The sequence below is a fragment of the Cydia splendana genome, chromosome 3 (genome assembly GCF_910591565.1).
Source record: "Cydia splendana chromosome 3, ilCydSple1.2, whole genome shotgun sequence".
NCBI classification, from domain to species: domain Eukaryota; kingdom Metazoa; phylum Arthropoda; class Insecta; order Lepidoptera; family Tortricidae; genus Cydia; species Cydia splendana.
The window spans coordinates 6,374,720-6,398,391 of NC_085962.1; the positions used below are offsets into that span (position 1 = coordinate 6,374,720).

At 38.2% G+C, this 23,672-nt stretch overlaps 2 long non-coding RNA genes across 2 annotated transcripts in view; one reads left to right on the plus strand and one right to left on the minus strand.

Moving 5' to 3' along the window:
* LOC134806465 (uncharacterized) overlaps positions 1–23,672 on the plus strand; it is a 320,640-nt gene that overhangs the window by 179,811 nt on the left and 117,157 nt on the right. The gene's annotated exons all lie outside the window — the stretch shown is intronic.
* LOC134806459 (uncharacterized) overlaps positions 1–23,672 on the minus strand; it is a 52,513-nt gene that overhangs the window by 23,795 nt on the left and 5,046 nt on the right. The window lies entirely within an intron of this gene.

Sequence of the window (23,672 nt, forward strand, 5' to 3'; positions counted from 1 at the left end):
TTGACCCTACTCACCCCATTTTACGGTAATGTTCTATGCAGTGTAGGACATTTTAGGTAGTCGGAGATCAATACAAAGATATTGAGATCGATGTCAAAACACTGCAAAAATTGAATTTTATTTAATTACATAGGGCAAAGATACATTGATTGAGTAAGATGCGTAAAATCTAAGACAATTTTGTGCATCGAATTTGACAGGTATACGAGATGGCGCTGTACAGCTCCATACATTTTGCGGTAACTCTGATTGTCAAAAGTTGACGTTTGACAATTCAGTGACCGCAAAACATATGGCGCAGTACAGCGCCATCTGTTTTGGATGTCAAGCTAGGGGGCACGTTTTATTCTTAGACTTTGCCTCTCTGTTACAATCAATTATCTTTGCATAGGGTCATCATAGGGTGCTTATACCTATAGGATACCTAGCTACGCAATTTGGTACCTACGTAGTTAATGAATGAATGAAATGAAAATGAATGAAAACATTTATTTTCAGGCAACTATTGGCCCATAGATAAATACCTTAAAACTAGCATACATATTATTACAAAATATATCTTAAAACTAAAAACACAATTATGGCTGCGATGCAGTTCGCAACCCCGCAGTGTCAGGGAGCCGGCCGCGGAACCGCCGGAACTTGACACCCTTCGGCCAAAACTCCTCCTTGGTGAAGGTCGCTAGATGTTCAGTCGGAACGCTCAGCACAAAAGAATTAAAATTCACACTGTGTCGAGATTCCAACTTCACGACCCTCAGGATGAATCCGGACTTGGCTCGTACATACTTCACGTTAATATACAACGGTGGCTAAAAAATAACTTTCCGTTGCCAGGGAGGTTTTGGGATTATACTGAGCAAGTTTTACAATAGGACCAACCCCGAAATCGCGACAAAAGATTTACACTCCCATAGAAAATGGAATCGCCAAAATGTATGAAACAGGCAACGGAAAGTTATTTTTTAGCCATCGTTGTATATTAACTACGTAGGTACCAAATTGCGTAGCTAGGTATCCTATAGGTATAAGCACCCTATGATGACCCTATGCAAAGATAATTGATTGTAACAGAGAGGCAAAGTCTAAGAATAAAACGTGCCCCCTAGCTTGACATCCAAAACAGATGGCGCTGTACTGCGCCATATGTTTTGCGGTCACTGAATTGTCAAACGTCAACTTTTGATAATCAGAGTTACCGCAAAATGTATGGAGCTGTACAGCGCCATCTCGTATACCTGTCAAATTCGATGCACTAAATTGTCTTAGATTTTACGCATCTTACTCAATCAATGTGCACAGTATAATCCCGAAACCTCCCTGGCAATGGCAGTGCAGTTATTTTTTAGCCAACCTGTATGTTGCATTTCTGGAGCATGCGTCGCTGCGATGTAGTTTGTTTAGCTTGGTAGTGTTATAATAAAAAGGTTCAAACATTACTCGTTGTCTCTTTCGGTCAAAGACACGTCCAGAAAGTTCATTAAAATGTGAACGACTTAATTACTAACACTGAATCATTCGTATAAACACCACGTAAATACATTTCGGCCGATTCTTCAACTCAGGTTTGCTCCAAGAATTTAAACAATATTTTCCTCGGATGAGTAATCGAATAGTTGGGAGATTACCGTTTTCACATTTTCGTTCAGTAAGATAAACTTTTACTCCTACGCTACAATACATCTGAACCCCTCGTGTAAATTTCGTTCGATAGCGTGACGAAGCGTTCGCGTTTGCGTTATGTCTATTTTTGTATGGGATTTTGAACAGCGCGCCAAGCGGGACGTTTTGGAAACTCAAAATCCTATACAAAATGACACTTAACGCAAACGCGTACGTCACGTCACGCTACCGAAAGAAATTTAACACTAGGTACATGTAACGTTAAATTGATTCACTGTCAAAATTCGGCATCGCTTTTTAAAAGACTTCAGGAGGAGGATTAAAAGGATGTTCCTGATTTTTCAAAGACGGCTCTGGACATATTTGGTTGAACTACTGATGAATATCATTATACTAATGGCATACTACCTACCTGCTGATTTGTCAAATCGGTTTTTACGGGTCCGTACCCAAAGGGTAACAACGGGACCTTATTACTATGACTTCGCTGTCCGTCTGTCTGTCACCGGGCTGTATCTCATGAGTCATGAACCGTGATAGCTAGGCAGTTGAAATTTTCATTGATGACGTATTTCTGTTGCCGCTATAACAAATACTAAAAACAGAAAATAATAAGTAGGTATTTATATACGTGGGGTGGGCTCCCATACAACAAACGTGAATTTTTTGCCGTTTTTTGCGTAATGCTACGGAACCCTTCGTGCGCGAGTCCGACTTGCACTTGGCCGGTTGTGTTTTTATTAAATCACGGGTTGAATAAGCCATCAGAAGAGCGAGTAAGGAAAACTGTAATTAATTTTGTGAAACCCGGCGGATTGGCAAGTTTAGGTTATGGAAAATCAGGCCAAAGAAAATTGATGTTGATAAGTATGATATCCTTTCACACTATGCATGTAATGCGAATCACGATGTTTGTTATTATAGTACGTTGCTTCTGGAAAAAAATATATGGAAAACTTGGCATAATTAATAGAAGACTTTTTTCAATTGGGATATGTACGTTATGGACCGAAGTTATTTTTCATCAACCCTCCCTAACCCTCCCCCCTCTGCGTCACCCCCCCACACCCCCGCAAAGGGCCCGAAACGCGGTTTTTCTAAATTTTTAAGAAAACCGTTCAAGATATAGAAAAAGTGTGTAGAAACGAAGTGATCCTTAGTTAATTTGCTATTTATCTCTTATACACACTATAGTGCTATCACTTATAGTTTTTGTGAAATCTGTCACCATGTATGCAATTTTTTTAGAATTTTCGTTTTTTTTCTTTTGTAAGATAACTTTTCTCAAAATATACTTACGATATCGCCAAATTTTGTTTAATTTAAATAAATAGTTAATATGTTCTTTAAAATTGTGTATTATTTATTATTAAACTCCTTCATTTGACGATGCTATGCCATTTAGAACATACATCGTCTTCAAACATTTTTAAGCTCACCGAACATCGTTACTATTAGCTACTTGACTGTGAAACAGATCGCACGGTCGCGTTTTTATAGCTTGCCTTACATAGAAGGTAGCCTATAGAAGTGGTGTGCGTGTGCCTCCGTGAGGGACAAAATATACGCAGTGCGACAATATTAAAAACACGTTTTAACATTCCTGACAATATACCAAAAACAATAATCTTCGTATTTCGGTCGGGATATTGAAATGAAATGAAATGAAATTTTTTATTTGTTGCCTACCATAACCCATACTAAATTTATGGTGGGGAACAAACAAAAGTGAGACTGTGACAAGGACAAGCAATATTACCGCTTTCTTGCTACTCCTACTGAAAGTTCTATAAGTGTATCTCGTTCGGTCATTTGGCCCCTCCCCCGTTTCCTCTCTATTATTGTACCTCTATGTTGCCTCACCTGTTACGCTCTAACAAGTATGTAAGTGCGAAAGGGACGCGCATAGTGATAGGCGATAAAAATGGAACCGTGCTGCGCCCGCTGAACGAATTTTATACAACACAAACGAGGGTGAACTCACGATTTTTGACCACCACACACATGAAAAGTTCATCATCTTCTTCGCGTTGTTCCCGGCATTTTGCCACAGCTCATGGGAGCCTGGGGTCCGCTGGCAACTAATCTGATGATTTGACGTAGACACTAGTTTTTACGAAAGCGACTGCCATCTGACCTTCCAACCCAGAGGGGAAACTAGGCCTTACTGGGATTACTGGGATGTTTCCTCAAGATGTTTTCCTTCACCGAAAAGCGACAACTAACACGAGGAAGAAGATGTGTGTGGTGATCAAAAATCGTGGGTTCACCCTCGGTTGTGCTGTACCTATAAATTTCGGTCAGGATCCGTTTCATATACAGACAAGTGGTTAATAACGATATTAGCTGACATTGAAAATATTTGAAGGCGATGTATTTTAAAAATGGCATAGGATCGTCAAATGAAGTAGTTTAATAATAAATAACACATACATTCATATAATCACGCCTATTTCCCGGAGGAGTAGGCAGAGACCACGGTTTTCCACTTGCTACGATCCTGACATACCTCTTTCGCTTCCTTCATTTTCATTACATTCACGCACGCATACACGCTCGCCGGTTTAGGGTGCTCTTGACCTGGCCTTTCTTCAGGATTTCCCCGATCTGATCAGAGAAAATCCGCCGAGGTCGACCCCTTCCAACTCCCACTTCCACTTCTCCCTTATACACTCTCTTTGTTGGCCTTCTTTCACTCATTCTTTCCACATGTCCAAATCATCTCAAAATACCTTTCTCAATTTTAGTCACTACATCAACATTCAGTCCACACTTTTCCCTTATCACACTGTTCCTAATTCTATCTTGCAATCTCACACCACACACACTTCTCAGCGCTCTCATTTCCACTGCATTCACTTGGCTCTGATGCCTCTTCTGCCATACCCAACTTTCGCTACCATACATAAGTGTAGGCACCAACACCCCTCTATGAACAGCCAACCGTGCTTTTTGCGACACCTTCTGGCTGCTCATTAAAGCGTTAAGTGCCCCATTCACATGATTTCCAGCATTCACTCTCCTTTCAATGTCTTTATCATGCTTACCGTCCCTAGTGAACAAGGTTCCCAGATACACAAACTCTTTCAATAAATAATACCCATTTTAAATAACATTTTAACTATTTACTTAAATAAAAAAAACCGGTCAAGTGCGAGTCGAACTCGCGTTCCAAGGGTTCCGTACATAAGTCCGACTCACGCTTGACTGCACATTTCTAATAGGTTTTCCTATTATCTATAGGTAAAGTACTATTTTGTGTATTTTTTCAAAATTTTAGGCCCAGTAGTTTCAGAGATAAAGGGGGGGGGAATGGTCGGACAGACAGACAGACGCACGAGTGATCTTATAAGGGTTCCGGTTTTTCCTTTTGAGGTACGGAACCCCTTAAAGCGTGAAAGATATCGTAAGTGTTATTTGAGAAAAGTCATTAGAAGAAAAAAAACACTGAAAATTATAAAAATAGCATCTTCCGTGACGTATTGCGCAAAAACTATAAGTGATAGCAATATAGTGTGTATAAGAGATAAGTAGAAAATTTTATAAGGATCACTTCGTTCCTACACCCTTTTTCTGTATCTTGAACGGTTTTCTTAAAAATTGAGAAAAACTAGGTTTTGGACCCTTTGCGGGGGTGTGGGGGGTTGACGCAGAGGGGGGAGGGGAGGGGAGGGTTGATGAAAAATAACCTCGGTCGACAACGTACATATCCCAATTAAAAAAAGTCTTCTATTAATTATGCCGTAATTTTAGCTAATTTCACTGAACTAATTAGTTAAGAATAGAAAAACGTGCGATACACGTTATAGTCTGTATCTTTAGGTATTTAAATAAAAGTAAACAAAATTTACCCTCAAATGACTCCTAAAGCCAGTTAAGGGTACGAGTAGATGAAAACATTACACGATCAAATAATGTACGTTAAAGTCAGGTCGTTCAATGACTGATTCAGGCGGTTTTGTATTTGGTCGGTTAACCAATAAATGTTATAACTACCCGAAAATTTACAAATTGTTTGTTTACTTTTATTTAAATACCTAAATATACAGAGTATAGGTATTTAGGTACTTACTTATACAATTTCTATGAAATCGATTTTAAAATTGGCTATTTATGGCTAGCGTTTTATTTTCTTTAGAATTTGATACTAAAAATAAGTAAGCTTGTTTTAATAATTGCCTGAAATCCCTCAACTACGTAAAGAAATGTGGCCTAATTAATAATATTTGTAATCTTAAAAAGGAACACGAGCAACAGAATTAGATCGTCCTTTTAACAGGGGCTGAGTATAATTAATAACGCCAAGAGAGGCCTCTACTCACCTCACCGATAGTTACCGGCGAACGGCGATAGATACGTTTTAGATAATTGCCGGCTAAGTAGGTGCAACGAATTCAATCGATAGAACAAATGCCGCGATGTAACGCAAATCGCATGCATTTATCGGTGAGGTGAGTAGAAGGCTAGAAGCATTGACCCTCTAAAGTCAACTGAGGTTCAGATCGATAAACCTTCGTGTGAGCACTAAGTCATCAAACGCATGACTAACCCCCTTATCCAGAAAACTTAGCAACTTCTTACAAACCTCTGTTAAATTTTGCGTTTATCTAACAAACAGGTTTGTTAGATATGAAATATGACAAACGTTTATGATTAATTATGGAAGAACTTTTTGATTTGGTGCCATCGTCTCGTTTCTATCATGGTATAATAATATACTCCGCCTGGTACTCCATTCCCGTCTTTTCTAGGTCATCTAACTGACACGGGCTTACGTCATCATGCGACAGCGCTATATGATAATATGCGATAGCGCTATATATAGCGGCCATGTTGTTGTGACGTAGCCCCGTGTCACTCTGGGAATGGAAGACCATGTTTTATTAGACTATGGTTTCTATCACCGCACCTCCCGCCAAAGGGGCAAAGTTCATCCCCACTTCTTAGATACATGGCACACCAAGAATAAGCGGGCATCTCGCTCGTTTCTTCCCAGAACGTGCAGAATGTGGAATGACTTGCCTCCTGAGGTATTTGCTTTGCGCTACGACATGGGATTCTTCAAGAAGCGGGTATTTAGGGTTCTCAAGGGTCGGCAACGCTTAAGTGGCTCCTGTGATGTTGCTTATGTCCATGGGCGACGATGACCGCTTCCCATCAGGCGGCTCGTCTGCTCGTTTGCTGACTATATAAAAAAAAAATGAAAATAAATGTTTTATTTTGTTGTAAGTTCAATGTTTTCAGGATTCCCAGAAATTGTATGTTATTAGTGTTATTACTACTCTCTATTATATTGTTATTTTATGTTATGTTCAGAGTCACGACCACTTTTGATTCTACTAGGGTAAAAACTGTCCCAATATTTTCCTATTTTGGATTTTTCATTACGTTACCCTCAAAACAAGTGCCTCTAGAAAGAACATAGTAGAATCAATCTGTTGTTGCTCGTATTTCTGAACAGGAATAACCTAAAATTTCAGGGAATCCTAAGAACACATTACAACAATAAATAAACGCGTTTTTTTAGAAAATTGTAAATTAAACTGTTAACTAACTGTGTAAACTGTGTTGAAGGTTTAACATGGCGTCCTTGTCACTATCTAAGCGAATGAGCAAGTAAATGAAAAGATTTTCAACTGAACTACTGAAGTAAAGAACTAAATGAATCCGAACTGAACTAGTGAATGAAAGAGTGACATCAAGTGAAGTACTTCATTAGAATCTTTTATTCGCGAAGTACTCATGTCTATTTACGAATAATCATTTATAAACTGTATACTAATGTTACACAGGAATTACAGGTGTATACGAAACTTTGCCCCGGTCACCGCAACTTTCATAGTGATGTCTAACCGGATTACGTTTGTTGATTACTTTGATAAGGTGTGAGTCAAAGTCGCCCTGTATTGGCTTGAACGGTCTACCGGCGAATCGGCGTCGCTAGACTTACCTGCTTAGAACCTGACTCATAAGCTTCGCTGTGAAGAGTAAGAAAATAATGTGGTATACGGGGCATTTTTCTAATGTTTGATTCCTAGAAATTTACCTTTATATTCTACAAAAATATAATGAATTTGAATGTTATTTGTATTTGGATATTTATTTGTTTGCGCAAAACGGTCGAACGGAAATCAACGAATCAATCTTGTACTAAATAAAAGTTTTTTTCAAACTCACCAATTACTACCACAAGTTCGGGCCGTAGTGAACCGTACTTTCATCCAAAATGAGTGTAAATCCATCAATTAATTTTCATAACTTCACTATACACCAACAAAAAAAAATTATAGTAGGTACCTACTTACCAATGTAAGTAATAACACATTGTCGATTCTGTGCAGCTGAAATCTTTGATCAGACCTCGCTATCTGCCGCGGCATGCAATAATGCTGTTTTCCACTAACTGAAAGTAAAAGGAATTCCCACTGAGCTACTAAGCAGGAACCAAAGGGAAAAACCCTCAAGGCACCGTCAACCTTATCGCACTTTAGAAATTAGGCGCTCCAGGATACGGAACGAACAAAGACGTCTTTTCTATATTCACCGGCTATTTAGTTGTATAAAATGGTAGAATAAACATTTATTCGACCTTGCTATACGACAATAAGTTTATCCGACTATTTAGTTGCATAATGCACCATTAGTCAAAATGACGACTGTTATGCTACCTTTATAGTACTTCGAGTCGTATAGCTACTTGTTATACCACTAAATTGTTTGTTGGGACGTACCGGATGATCGAGGCGGCCGGCTCATTGATATCTAAAGGCAGAAAAGCTTTTAACGTTATATTGACTCTATGTAAAGACAGTAAAAAAACTATTTAAATGATTTATTTATTTGCAATAAGGAACAAATAATGATAGTAGATAAAATAGGAATTGTTTATAACTTTGGTACATAAAATGCCAATAACGCTTCAAATCAAATCAAAAATCGTTTACTTACTATCAGGCAACAAATTAATGCCCATAATACCACAAACTAACATAAGTACTTATAAATTTCATAAACCTTAAAACCAAAGATTATTTTGGCGACAAAACGGCGTGGCTCCGTTGCATCGGCTGCTTTTGTGTCGGATTCGGCAGTTTACCCCGGAACCTCCGAAACACGACAACTTTCGGCCAGAAGTCGGCGCACTCGATGGTCCCCTGCAGCGGTCGCGACACTCGCACCACAAAAGAGTGCACGTAGTGGCGCGATCGAAGCTGGAACACCCTCAGCGTGTAGCCGGTCTTCTGGTGTACATACTCCACCACAGCAGCGATGGCGATATAATACAGGCGCGACACATACTTCCACCGAGCGTCTTACTCGGTGTAAGTAATAGCAAGTCAGTCAGTCAGTTTTTAATTAAAGTTTGACGTTCTAATTAAATATTATGACCACCGTGCGCCGTGGGTACTTTTAACTATTTTCTGTTGCCAAGGCCCGCCTTCTACAATGTGACATTGCTGCCAAACTCACTGATACAATCGTATGTATATAACAGCACTTAATCACATTTCTGTCATGTGATACGCATGTCATTCCATCGTGTCATGACTTGAGTCACGTATTTAGCACGAGCTGAATTTCAGAATCATGATGAACCGGATCTACTTAACTCATCTTTTACGGGTTTTATTACAGGAAGGAGATTGACATGTAATGATAATGTGCATTTTTTTAAAGGTGCAATGACGATTACAGATGTAGGTAGTACATAATTGTTTTTCATCGTATTTTCTCGGAAACGATCGTATTTGTCATGCTACTTCAGTCAACCTCAGTACTTATTTGTACCGAGACTGACTAAAATAACCAGATACGTTCGTACGTTTCCGTGAAAATACGATGGAAAATAATTATACACTACATTTGTAACGACGATATACCTACCGACATTGAAATTTTTTCTTACTTTATCCTTATAAGTATGTTAAAACCTTCTACTTCTTGAAAGTTGTATTACAATACTTACATACTTATATTATAAGGATAAAGTAAGAAAAATTTTCAATGTCGGTATCGGCGTATGATGGTCTTATAAACGTGCCCAAATTGATAACTTTTGTAATTTTTACAACGCGGACGACAAAACCATTTGAACTCGGCTTTTCGGCTTGAAAGAGCGAGAAGAAGAAACACCGCAGTCAGGTGAATGATTTTTCCAACGTTTTGCTAGTTTACGAATTAATCATCATCCTCCTAGACGATTTCGGCCACAGCGACTGCTTTCTACCGCTGAGAGCATCGCTGGTGCGCTCTCAGGTGACTGACATAGCCAATTTTTGCGACCACACTCGCTGCAGGTCAGCACCCCTCCGATATAAATGTAAAGTATGGTCACATGTGTGGTCTGGCCAGCTCGTCGCGCTTGGCGTCAAGTTCTGTGCGCCACCTAGATTAAAACTGACGCACCTGCGTCTGCACAATCTTTTAATAATATAATACCTTTAAACGAGCAATTTTTGTATATTTATTTATATAGGTATATATTTCGGGGATCTCGGAAACGGTTCTAACGATTTCGATGAAATTTGCTGGTAAAACGCGCATTTTCAAGTTTTTATATGTTTTCCGAGCAAAGCTCGGTCTCCCAGATAGGTATTATGCCATTATACTAATTATAAAGAGTTTTGAGAGCAGTGTTATTAAATGACATAGTTCTACGAAGAATCAGGTTATTGCGTCGTTGTAAAGATAGATTAAGATTGATCTTTCTTTATATAGAGATCAGTTTCCTCGAAGTTTACCGAGTGAATAAGGCTATCGTGAAAAACGGCTGTAGGAAGGATTGTGTTAAATGAGAAAATTGAGGAAACAGTAATTTCCTCCTTCCTACAAGTAGGTATTTTTTAAGCTTTTGTGGCAAACAAACTTATGGCTGTTATCATGGTAAGCGGCTACGGCGTCCATAGACCAGCGTTTACCAAACTATAGCCCTCTAACTATAACCCATTGTTGGGTCGCGAGTGAATATTGAGTGGGCCCCATAGGCGTACTCACGGTGGGGCAAGGTGGGGCAGTTGGCTGGACTAGGGCATCTGAGCGTTACATGACCAAATAATATTTGATGCCCCCTTTTTAAGACGGCCAAGAGGTGGGTCCTGAATTTGGTAGTTTTCGTTAGGTAGGTCGGAACCCAGTCAACTTTGGGAACCACTGCCATAGACTAATGAACACATTCAAGATTCCCACCACCGTCTTGACTAAATTACCTACATGTTGAGCACTTTTCTATTAGCCAAATTAGCTCCAGCTTTCCTCCAAATATTTTTGACTCGCCGCCACTGGAACTACCTAAGTATAATTATAATTATGATTGGGATCTGCTACATGCTACCCTTTTAAAATATTGTCTTAAAGAACCGCATACGTGTTTTCAATAACTTTCTAATGTTGTATTTTCTGCATACTCGTAAAAGTGGATTAGTTTGTTTTGGCAATAGTGAATAGGGATGCTCACTGTTGCCAAAACAAATCAATTTTGTGAGCGTTATTGCATCACAATACCTATTGTGATAGCAAATCACACTAGGTAGTTTAATAAGGCCTTCTCTTATCGGTTATCTAATGTACGACACGAGCCACGTACGACTACGTATCCATATCAGATCAGTATCAGTCACATCACACTGGAAAGTTTGTAGAATTACACCAAGATTTCATAATACCTATTAAGCGATCAGGACTTATATTATCCAATATTACTCAATAATAAAGTTAATCTATCAGCATATAATAATTAATGATTGATTAGAAATATTTTACTAGTGGCTCCGTGAATTACACCAAGATTTCATAATACCTACATTGTGATCAGGACTTACATTATCCGGTAATATGACTATCAATAATAAAATTCAGCCTAAGTATATACGTCCCACTGCTGGGCACAGGCCTCCTCTCATGCGCGAGAGGGCTTGGGCTATAGTCCCCACGCTTAGCCCAAATGCGGATTGGGGACTTCACATACACCTTTGAATTTCTTCGCAGATGTATGCAGGTTTTCTCATGATGTTTTCCTTCACCGAAAAGCTAGTGGTAAATATCAAATGATATTTCGTACATAAGTTCCAAAAAACTCATTGGTACGAGCCAGGATTTGAACCTGCGACCTCTGGATTGAAAGTCCGACGACATATCCACTCGGCCACCACCGCTTACATTACATAATGATTGATTAGGAATATTTTATTAGTGGCTCTGTGAGCTGTAGACCTCGCGTTAAGCTTAGAAAATGTAAAAGTGAAAAATACTTAGTTCGTTGAGTCGTTATCATAGTGAACTCACAATGTGCAATGGTCTTAAGCGCTATAGACACTATTGGCGCTTAAGTCATTTATGCCAATGTCACCATTTTGTTAAAGTTACATAAACGGTATCTACAAAAAAAATCTATTTAATCATAGAATCTGCTCACAAATTTTCACGAGAATCGGATAGGTAAGAATAGCGACCTCTGTAGTGGAGAATATCCGGACATACGTGGGCAGAGTGCCCAAGCTGAAACGGAGACCTTCACTAACGCTTCGGTCAATAATATACCTATCCTATATATATCATAATGTAGCTATCTGACAAATTTATTTTTCTACTCAATTAAAATTAATTTTACAGTAGGTACCTACATATGGTGCTACTTTACCGCCCTAGGGCGGGATTAAGGACAATATACCGGGTGTGGCCTGTAACATGAGCAAAAAATTAAACTGTAGGCTGTACTCCTCATACTGACCAACATTTGTTCAGCGTCTTTCAAAAATAACTTGTGGTTTGATTTTTAATACCCTTTAAAGTTTATTCTAAGACGCAATGTATTGCAAATTTTGTTATGTTTAAGGCGTGACAAGCAACGTCAATCACAATGATATGGCGTGGCGATGGCGTCCATTGAAGATAATATTTATTTTGTATGAAAAATAGGGAGTCTAAATACTTCATAATTTTTAAAAGTTGTGGAACAAAAGTGTCACCGTTTGAGGAGTACAATCTATGTTTTAATTATTTGCTCGTGTTACAGGCCACACCCGGTATAACGTCAAATCCAAATAAGATTTTTGAAGATTGAATACCACGCATAATTAAAAACTCACACGACGGACATACCCGTACTGATAAGTACATTAGATCATTAACCTTGTCACTCCGTAAACTACGCACATAGTACGGTATCACTGTAGTACGACCTTATTTGCACTTTCAAGCATGAATGAAAATTTTAAACCGACTTCCTTGACACAAGCTCAGTTCGAAAACGACCAAACTCCCAAACATGCCAAGATAAAATCAACCAAAACATGTTAACATAGCGTTCAGATTTCATTGTTTTAGTACAGTTAGTTACGGTAAGCAGTAACGTATAAGAAATCGAACTCTATTATGTTGACGTTAATGATTATTTTTGAATGCTACTGTAATAGCACGTGCTCGGAACGTGGCAATGTCATCTACTCTACATTCCTACGAGTATTGAGATGGTGAGAAGTATGCCACATAGGCTAAGAGATAAGGTGTATGAATGTGTAAGAGGTGAGGAGTGGATAAGTGAATGGGAAAATGTGCTTAGTAACTTGTACAATTCGAGAAAATGTAAGGTATTTGTATTGTTTTACCGATGATGATTAAATTAATTAACCCGCCCTAGCATCATACGTGTGATGCTAACTCAATTTGGGTCGTAGCGACTCAGTATCAGACGTGTGTTACTACAAATCAATATGGGTCAAATTGCTTTGCATCATTTTGTCGTATGGTGGGCGTTCGACGGGTTAATCTTCCAGAACATGTAAATGTATAATGTATGTATGTGTTATGTCTATATTAAAATTTTGGACGTACGAGTATATGTAAACTAAATTGACAACGATTATTATGCATGTAAATGGGTATTCTAATAATGAAACACACGCATTACTTTCGCATTTGTAAAATAAGTATGGTTGTATATAGGTAGGAATATACTTCTTATATGTTAATAAATTACAATGTTTATTCAATATTGAATATATATAATTTACTTGCAAATATGATTTTTTTTACTAGAAGTAGGTAACGCTATCGGCGTAGTGCTCTTCTATGAACAAAAAGTTAAAGAAAGTCAATAATTGTATATTATTGTACCTTTTCTTTAGAATGTATGTCTGGACTGAAAACTGGGTTACAGCTCCTGGACTATATTGGCTGGCGATAAGAGAGTCGCATTGTTGCATCAGACTGCGAAAGCGATTCTCGGAACCCAAATCTCATAAAATAAGGGAGTAATTAGTTATTAATGAATTAATTAACATAAAGAGATAAAGATTAATATAGTTTATTATTCAAGTAGGCATACTACAATGCGCTTAAAAACGTCAAATCGTCACACCGGCTCTATCCCTACACCTCTGCCACGAGAAGATTTACATCCCCCCTCAATTGAAGGAGGGTATCCCAATATGGGACCGGCAAGAAACACGGCGGGAGTCCCAAAAGTGTCAAAAGTAACGTTTTGAAAAACGCCACATTTGACACTGACATATCTAATCCATATCGTTTCTAAATTAGTTCGATTAGTTAGTAGTTCCGTTTAGAATTGACGTATCTTAAGGTTCGAATCGGGCCCTCTGTCAGTGCCAAACTGGTGGTAGCCACACTGGTAGCTAGTATTTAGTGTTCTGGTCAACGACGTCAAGGGCACTTGACGCTAAGGCTATTATATAAACCAAACAACTCACGTTCGCCTGTAGAAGGCCGATTCTGTTTAATCATGTTGTTAAAATTGTGATCTTGTCATGATACGACTCACGGTGCATTACCAGTATGTGTGCGAGCGAAATGCCTCATGTCACGGCTCGCCAGTGCATTTCGCGCGGACCTATCATCGGAATCGTCAAGTTCGAATAAGAACAAGAACAAAACATTAACAAATTGTATTTTTTTTTGGTTTTAATGAAAACGAGTTTTCCCTAGTTACAACTAGTTTCCATATCGGGTCAGCAAAAACGCATTTTCACTAGTTAAAATCAGAATCGGCCAGGTAGATTACAAAATTGTCTATTGGTCCTGTCAGTGACGTAAATGGTTTTTCTTGAGATAGCATCATGTTCATGAGCAATCCGACTGGCTGAACAAATGTAGTAAAAAAAAACTGAGATGACAAATCACCGGACGTCGGTAAATCTGCCAGCACTGTGATCTGAGTAATGACGTAGGTTTACAAGTACAACGGAACATATATGGTTTTACAAATAAAAGAATCCTGGTATCGTCTTGGCCCGTCCTATTCGTTTTTCGTCAAGTTCTTAAATTAGTCCTATTCTGCTTTCGTCACTCATTCTACATTGGTCACAATCGTCGGTGGCTTTCAATGTAGAATGAGTGACTAAAGCAGAATAGGACTAATTTAAGAACTTGACGAAAAACGAATGGGACGACCCACGACGATACCAGAATACTGACAATTAGAATCTTGTTTAATATGTAATGAACTCGAAAAATCTAAAGTCATCGGAAGATTCTGTATACTCTCTTTTATCACCATAATTCTTGCTTCAGCATCAGCTAGCCCTTTTCCACCCCTTTTCCCATCACTTGGGGTCGGCGCAGCAATCTTTTTCCCTCCATACCTCTCTGTCAAATACGTTGACGAAAAGTAGTTTTAACTGGAATTTCAGTAAATACTTTACTAGTTTCCGCAAACTAGCCTTATTGAAAACTAGTTTTTACTAATTGATAAACTGGTTTTGAATAGATTACCTGAATTAACTATGAACAATCATTAATCCCTGGCTATGGATTGTGTTGCTTCTGTCAGAACGTGCTCAGTGTTCAGTCAAAAGGGCTTCTAAGTGTTACACAAAATTATCAACAAGTGTGTATTTGACATACCAATATTTAAGTTAAATGATATGAGTTGAGTACGTTGATTAGATAGCTTAAGTAAATATACATCTATTTTAAATACATACAATTAGGTCAAAAATAGTAAACAGTTGGTTTTCGTTGTCTTAATACGTCTTCACGCATTGAAGGACAAACCAAACATATGATTCGGCCAAATTGTGTTTTTTGAAAAATAAATTATGATAAAAAAAAAACTGTCACCCGGGACTGGTGAAATGGGACTTATTTCATGCTAAAAGGGGGGTTGCGTCAGAGGGAGGGAATGGGACACTAGTGTGCGTAAAGCACCATACTCAAAGGTATCATACCTACTACATTAACTGAATGCTGGCTATAATTTGTTTGTCTTCCCCATATATGTGACGTTATCTATGAAAAGGGACCTTATTGTCGATGGCGCTTACGCCATTATTAACGATGCTCCGATATAAATTCAATGCCGCGCGACGCTGGGCGGCGTAAGCGCCATCGACAATAAGGTCCCTTTTTATAGATAATGCCCCATATTAGAACATAACTTGACCGAATCAATAGAGTCAGCGATATGTGATGAGATTTCGCTGGACTTTGCTTAACATAACTGTTGAAGTTCAGTGACTGGGGGCAGGCTGTAGGTACTAAGTAGATATGTTAATTAACTAGTTAATTTCAACAAATTCTAACATGTGGAAAATCATTCGACAGGTCTTTAAACAATCTGGTTTTGAAAAGAGCTTTTTGATTAAACACTTGAAATCCTAAATAATAATATAATATGTCTTCCAAGAATAAAATAATAATGGCGAGTATTGTAATTAGGGTGGACGGTTTTGTGTTATTTAATAATTATCAGCATAAATCTTACCAGTCAACTGTACGGGGTCTATTACGTTCATCACTACGCCATAGTACATTACGATACAAGTGCGAAAAGTGGGTAGTAAATTCGCAACGAGTGGCGATAAATAAATAAGTTTTTGGCAAAAATTTCATTTTTGGTACATGCTTTTATCGCTGACTGTACTTTTCTTACGACCGACAACTAATACTCATCGAGACAATTCTAAAAACCCCTAACACAATTAGGTTGCGTTGTTTCATCACAGAGTTCCTATGGCCACCTCCTGTCTCCATCATCAGATCAGTTCGACAGTACCATATTATTGTATTGTCATCAGAACTACATACAGCTGCCAATTTTCATGACGCTACGATCCTTGGAAGATGGTTAAATTAGTTACCTTAGATTCCATTACATAGTTACACACAGGTCGACCTAATAAAAGCTTGTTAAAACACAACCGAAGGGAGTTTTTAAATCGACACGAGTTGCGAATTACCTTTTCGTACGTGTATTATACAACGTTTTACAGTACATATGGCCATTTAAAGTTTCGACATACGCACACTGAGAGAAAAATCATTAGTAAACTAAACCAGGAATTAAAAAACAGTTCTGTACTGGGGGAAAAAATGAAGTTTAGTAATAATTATAGACGTTTCACTATTTCTGTAAAGTTTATTTATTTCTACAAACAGCTCAGTAATCCTAAATCTAATTTCAACAAACAGATAATAGAAATTGCATTGCTATCCTTTTCTCTCAGTGCACGTATAGTGCAAGTTACCGCACTAGGGCGGTGTAGTAGTACATATGGTGCTAACCATATGTACTGTAATAGTAGATTGTTAACCAAGGGTTGAAAGGCACCCATTGCTGTCGAGGTAGTTTGGCGCTCGAACGCAGTGAGAGCGCCAATAGTCCGAGACGGAAATGGTCGCAGTGAGAGCGCCAATAGTCCGAGACGGAAATGGTGCCTTTCACCCGAGTTAAACACTCTACTTTTCATATCGAATGCGAGGAAACCAAACAAGACAAAGCAATTTCGCAAAATTAGTAATTGAAGTACCTAATAGACCCACGGCCATGATTTTTTTCCTTAGGACTTACTTGCAATCGGAGACTTTACATATGTGAAGATTAATAACCCCTAGCAAAATCATTTAGATTGCAATATTTACGAAAACACACATTTTTTAACAAACTGCAGTAATTTTAAAATTATTTGTTCATTATAGCAAAGACATATGTAACTTCGTATAAGACGAATAAAGTCTAAGGAAAAAACGTGCCTCGGAATTCAAGTAAAAGTCATTCTCGAATATATAGATGGCGCACACACCTTTAGCCTATCCTCGGCTAGATGGCGTGACTACACCGTTTCATATTTAACAATTTTAAAACATAGATATCAGTGAATGAACATGGATCAAAATGATATAAAAATAATAAAATCATTTATCCATATATATATACATTTTTGATATACATTTTTTGATAACTTTATACGTTTTCATTTTGAGTTTTAGTCGTGTGTCGATAGATGGCAGTAAATTTACAGTGACTACAAAATTTACAATGACAGGACCCCTCTATACTAAAAAGTTGGTCAAGCAGATCTTGTCAGTAGAAAAAGGCGGCAAATTTGAAAAATGTAGGCGCGAAGGGATAACGTCTCATAGAAAATTTGAATTTCGCGCCTTTTTCTACTGACAAGATTTGCTTGACCATCTATATCTATTCTTTTTGATTATAGTATGAAAATCAGCGGGATTGCCTCTTACTTTTTAATTTTATACTTTTTCGTTCTAAAAGCCGCAACAGACTACCGGACCGCACCGCACCTTGGTAAGAACATAATAATAACATATTATAATAAAAGTATTTTAAATATTAAATAACAATTTAATTAATAATATAAGAATTTTATATCTTGTATTTTAATTTATTTTCATGAATATAGTGCTAAATAACTTTAAAACCCACTTTAATATCGTACAAACGTTTAACTGTGGCTGTATAAGATTCTGCCTTTGCTCATTTACGCAAGTGTAAGGTTTAAAAAAATATTTTTGGTGTATTCCTTTTGGTTCCCATTCTATTTACTCGATTTCATAAGGAAATCGAGTAAATAGAATTCAACGAAAGAAATCAAGAATAATTTGTTTTTAACAATTTACTTACATCTTTTTTTATAATAAAAAGATCAACGTGGGATAGTAAAATTAAACAATTACCAATTGTTCCAGGCGAGGAAATAAAGACTATTATTGATATATTATTGACTATTTTTCAATTTTATTTCCACCCAGTTGTTCGTGGGACGGGGACGCAGAGGAGTACACCACTTTTCTGCGCTAGAGCATAAACGTATCACTTTCTGCGCACCTTTTAGAACAACAACGACCCACTCAACTCAACTCATGAGCATGAGATATGAAAAAGGTTTTATCGTCACGGCCCCAATTTACCGTCCAGAACTCATGGCTGGTCACGTACGTTCGTTGAAACTTGAAAGCTGTGGGTGCAGGCTACGTGCGCTTCGGCAGGCGTTCATAAGGCTTCAAGGAAAATGTTCCAAATAACTGGCGTGGAGGCATATTAGACTTGATTGCTTTAGTCGAGTGTGCTCAGGCCATAAAAAGGTCAACTACGGCGTTCTCTGAATAAAAGATTTCCTTTGGCAGAATTAAGAGCCCATCAACGTGCACACTAGCGCCACTGCTAAATAATCGTGTTTATTTAAATTTAAGGAAAGATATTTAAAAAAGGGGGCCGCTACGTACTGTATTTTGTATTTAAGTACCTTTTGAATACATCAGACTAGTTTTTATGTTTCTGGATTCGTCGATCTAGGAACTCAAAACAAAAACGGCCGTTTTAACTTTGGACGCATAGATTGACGAATCCAGCAACATAAAAACTAGTTTGATGTATTCAAAAGGTACTTAAATATAAAATACAGTACGTAGCGGCCCCCTTTTTTAAATATATTTCCTTAAATTTAAAGAATCACGATTATTTAGCAGTGGCAGTGTGCACGTTGATGGGATCTTAATCTTTGTGTTTCTAGAGTTAGACCAAGAATTGTCTGTAGCGATTTTGACAGCCCTCGTGGTGCCAGTGTTATTTTAAACGTCAAACTTCTATGAAATTATGTGGCATTAAATAACCCTTTCACTGCGTGGGCTATCAAAATCGCTGCAGACTTTTCTTGGTCAGACTCTAGAAGTGGATAGCCACCCAGATATTTGATGCAGATACGGGGGTTTTAAGCGTCGGAGACGTCTGAGCCTGCCTGCTGGCTGTCTGAATAATTAGCCTCATGAATAACTTTTTAAAATTTTTTAATAATTATTTATATCGTTTGAACACCGGAAAAATTAAAATACTTTTATAAACCTTCCCATAATATTATTAAAAAATATTACAAAATTTCGAAAAATTTTGAGCGGTTGAAATGCTCATAATTTTTGGCGCGACTCCGACAGAACTGATGACGTCACTCGGTGTGAACGCCACTGACGTTTGCTACTTAGTGGCGAGTCAGGTCATAATGCCTTCTCTTTCACTCTTGGTAGGTCTTAACAATTTGTTCAAACGAGTGGTGTCACGTGACGTTTCGACTAAATATCGTTGCGTTTCGCTCACTAGCTTTTCGCGGACTAAATACTCTCATACTAAAAGTGTTCAATTTTTTGCCACAAAAACTTCTATGTCAGATCATTGGGCAACCGACATGTGTCACCGGTTCTCAATGTAAACGTTACAATCATTGCGTAACGAGCTACGAGACGGTGCCAATGACCTACTAGCTTTTGGCAAGTCACTCATCGTTTCCTTCATTCCGATCCGAACGGTCTTGATCCGGATCGAGTGACGTCATTTGACTCATCTGGAATGAAATAGAGGTTGGCCGAGGCTGAGATACTTATCTATTTTCAATTTTTTTTTTTAAATTTATTATTAAATCTTGAATAGTGTGTAATATTGTATAGTTGTAAAAATGCATGCACAATTATTTTTTAAGCCGTTTTGTTGGTAAAATGTCTCTGACTGCCCGATTCGAACTTTAAGATATGTCAATTAATAGATCTAGAAACGATATATGGATTAGATATGTCAGTGTCAAATGTGATGTTTCTGTGAAACAAAAACGTCACTTTTGACACTGTTACATCTAATCCATATCGTTTCTAGGTCTATTAATTGACGCATCTTAAAGTTCTAATCGGGCCGTGATTCCCACGAAACAGGCTGAGCCTAGTGTGGGAGTCACCGAAAAAAAAACGTTCAAAATAATCAATATTTTCAAAATTTAGTTCCTTTTCTTGAACTGTTATTTTGAGCTATTTCTATGTGTCGTCTACAGTAAGCATCAAAATAGATAGAGTCTGTGCGGAAAGAGAAGAGTCGTAGAATGTATGGGCTCCCCTACATTTCATGACTCTTCTCTTTCCGCACAGACTCCGGAGGTCAAAATGGCTGGCGGAAATGTGTTCCGATATTATAATTATGTTTAGCTACTTTGACCTTCACTATTTTAATGTTGACTCTGACTGTACCTCCTTTAGGTGATAGGATTCGGGACCAGCCCTACCCGCGGTTTTCATCGATTTTTGACAAGTTTTGAGTCGTATCTCTTACCTTTGCATTGCACTACAGATAGAATTATAAATCATAAATCACTTATTTCTAATATATTATAAGATAAACGGCTCTCGGTTCTTCAATCTTTTATCTCCATTGACAAATTAGGGCAACATTCATTTCAGTGTTCGAGATATAAATAAAAACAAGATTAAAGTCTATTTTTCATTCGTTTATAAAATGACATTTCCTAAAGTTCGTTTTTTTTAGCATTAGAAAGAAGGTAAGCGATCTTGACACGTCTTTTAATTGAAAAACGCTTTTTAAAAATCAGTAACTATTACTTATGAAAGCAGAAGAATATAAATGATCATATTAGATTCATAAATAATCTGGCTAAAACTGGCTAAAACTGGCTAAAACTGTCAATGAAACAGCAGTATTAACCGCCTATCAATCCTATGTTACCTCAACTTTGAGATATGGCTTAATATTCTGGGGAAACTCCACAGACCGAGATATGGCCTTCAAGGCACAGAAAAAATGTCTACGATCAGTGTGTCGGGTTCCACAAACCGAAACCAGCAAACCAAATTTCATTACTGGCGGAGTCGGACGTGGACGACATATCGCGCGTCGGCCCCCGCAGAGGCGCTGGTACCCAGAACTTGGAGTCTGCACTACCACGGCCGGTTGTCCTCCGCTTTGTGCGGCACATGAAACGCCAAGAGTTTCTTAAAGCGACCAAGTCTAGGCGTAATATTACTTCTGCTGACTTAGAGGTAGAGGGCCGTAATAATAAACTCTACTTTAATGAGAGGCTTACGAAAGAGAATAGGCATTTATTTCGCCAAGCTAGACAAAAAAAAACAACACAGGGTTACAAATACTGCTGGACCTCTAACGGACGCATCTTTATGCGTAAGAGAGAGGGCGGCCCCGCCATTGAAATACGAGGACCTGCAGATCTTGATAAAATCCGGGAGAAGGATCATGATTCACACCCCATCAACATACCACCAGATTCTGTGGTTCCAGGCAGCGACCCTGTACCTGGCGATATTCCTGCGGCGAGTGATACCTCGGCAAATGGGACATTTCGTATCGATAGCTGATAGCCTTTGTTGCCGGTCTCATTATGTGTTATTTTTAGTATCATTTAATTTTAAAATTAGTTATAACTTAATGTTACTATGTATAATTGTTTACGCAGCAACCGCTTGCAAACACTGCACACTCACCTTTGCATACTCACACACATCCTTACACCCTTCTACTACAATTATACGCTTTAACGCAGAAAATGTACCGACTCCAAAGATGAACCATATTTCCGAAACACCATCATTATGGCCTTGTCTTGAAATTATATACTTACTTATATATTTAAACAGTTATAGCAACACGTGAAATAAGCGCTGATATAGATCTAGTTGTTGCCATAAACTGTCAAAAGCTTGAATCTTTGGAGCAAATTAAGCCATATTTTACAAATGTTGGCTCTGTCAAATTTATGACCCTTAACATCAGAAGTCTTCAACGAAACTTTGATGCATTCGAGGTAGCACTAAAACGAATAAACACCGTTTTTGAGGTTATCATACTTACCGAATGTTGGCTAAATGCGAGTTCAGTGATCAACCGCCTTCCAGGTTACAACGCCTACCACACGACCAGGTATATCAATAAAAGCGGAGGTGTAGTAATATATGTGAAAGAATCTCTTAATGCTGTTGTCTCGGAACCAAGTGTCGATGATGCAAATTGCCTTTCGGTCTCTATCTCTGACCAATTTAAAATTTTTGGTATTTACCGCTCCCCGTCATTTCGCAACATAGAAAAATTCGTTTGTTCTCTAGACGTGGTACTTAGCGATGCCACGGGGTTTAGTAATATGTTATTGATTGGCGACATAAATATCGACGTAATGGATTCTTTAAATAACCAGTCCGCTGATTATCTCCAACTAATGGCTATGCATGAATTTCTACCAGCAATTACCATCCCAACAAGAAGTAACTCATGTTTAGACCACATCTTTGTTAAATCTAAATGTCGTTCACTTGGTGCGGTTTGTCAATGTCCTATCACAGACCACGATATCGCTATGGCCGCAATTGCGGCCCCTGACAAAACAACCACCCAACGCTCACGCTGGAGGACAAAAACTGATTTTGCAGCGGCAGCGTTAGAATTACAATCAGCAGATTGGTCCAAGGTTATGAACTCTAAAAAAGTAAACGAGGCGGTTGCGTACTTCGACCAAGTCATTGCTAAATCACTAATTAATAACACCAGTCGGGTGAAAACAAGCCGCTCAAAATTTAATCTGAAGCCTTGGATAACTCCTGGCTTAATCAGGTGTATGAAACATAGGGATAATCTGCACAGTAAAGCTCGAGCTGCGCCAAATGATGTGAGTCTTCAGATTACTTATAAGCGTTATAGAAACTTTTTTGACAATCTCCTGTATAAAATCAAAAACGATTACCATAGTCAACTATTAACGGAGGCCAGAGACAATCCAAAGAAATTATGGAAATCAATAAAAAATATATGTCACACCCAGAATTGTAAGGATTTTGCTAATCAACTCACAACATTGTCTTTTTCGCCGAAAGAGTCCCTTAATGTCTGTAACCAGCATTTCGTGACGGTGGGACAAAAGTTGGCTGTGGAAATCCTTAACAAACTCTCGGAAACTCAATCTTCTTTAACCTCCAAAGTAAAATTGTGTAATTCATCCGCTGACTCCTTATTCTTCAGC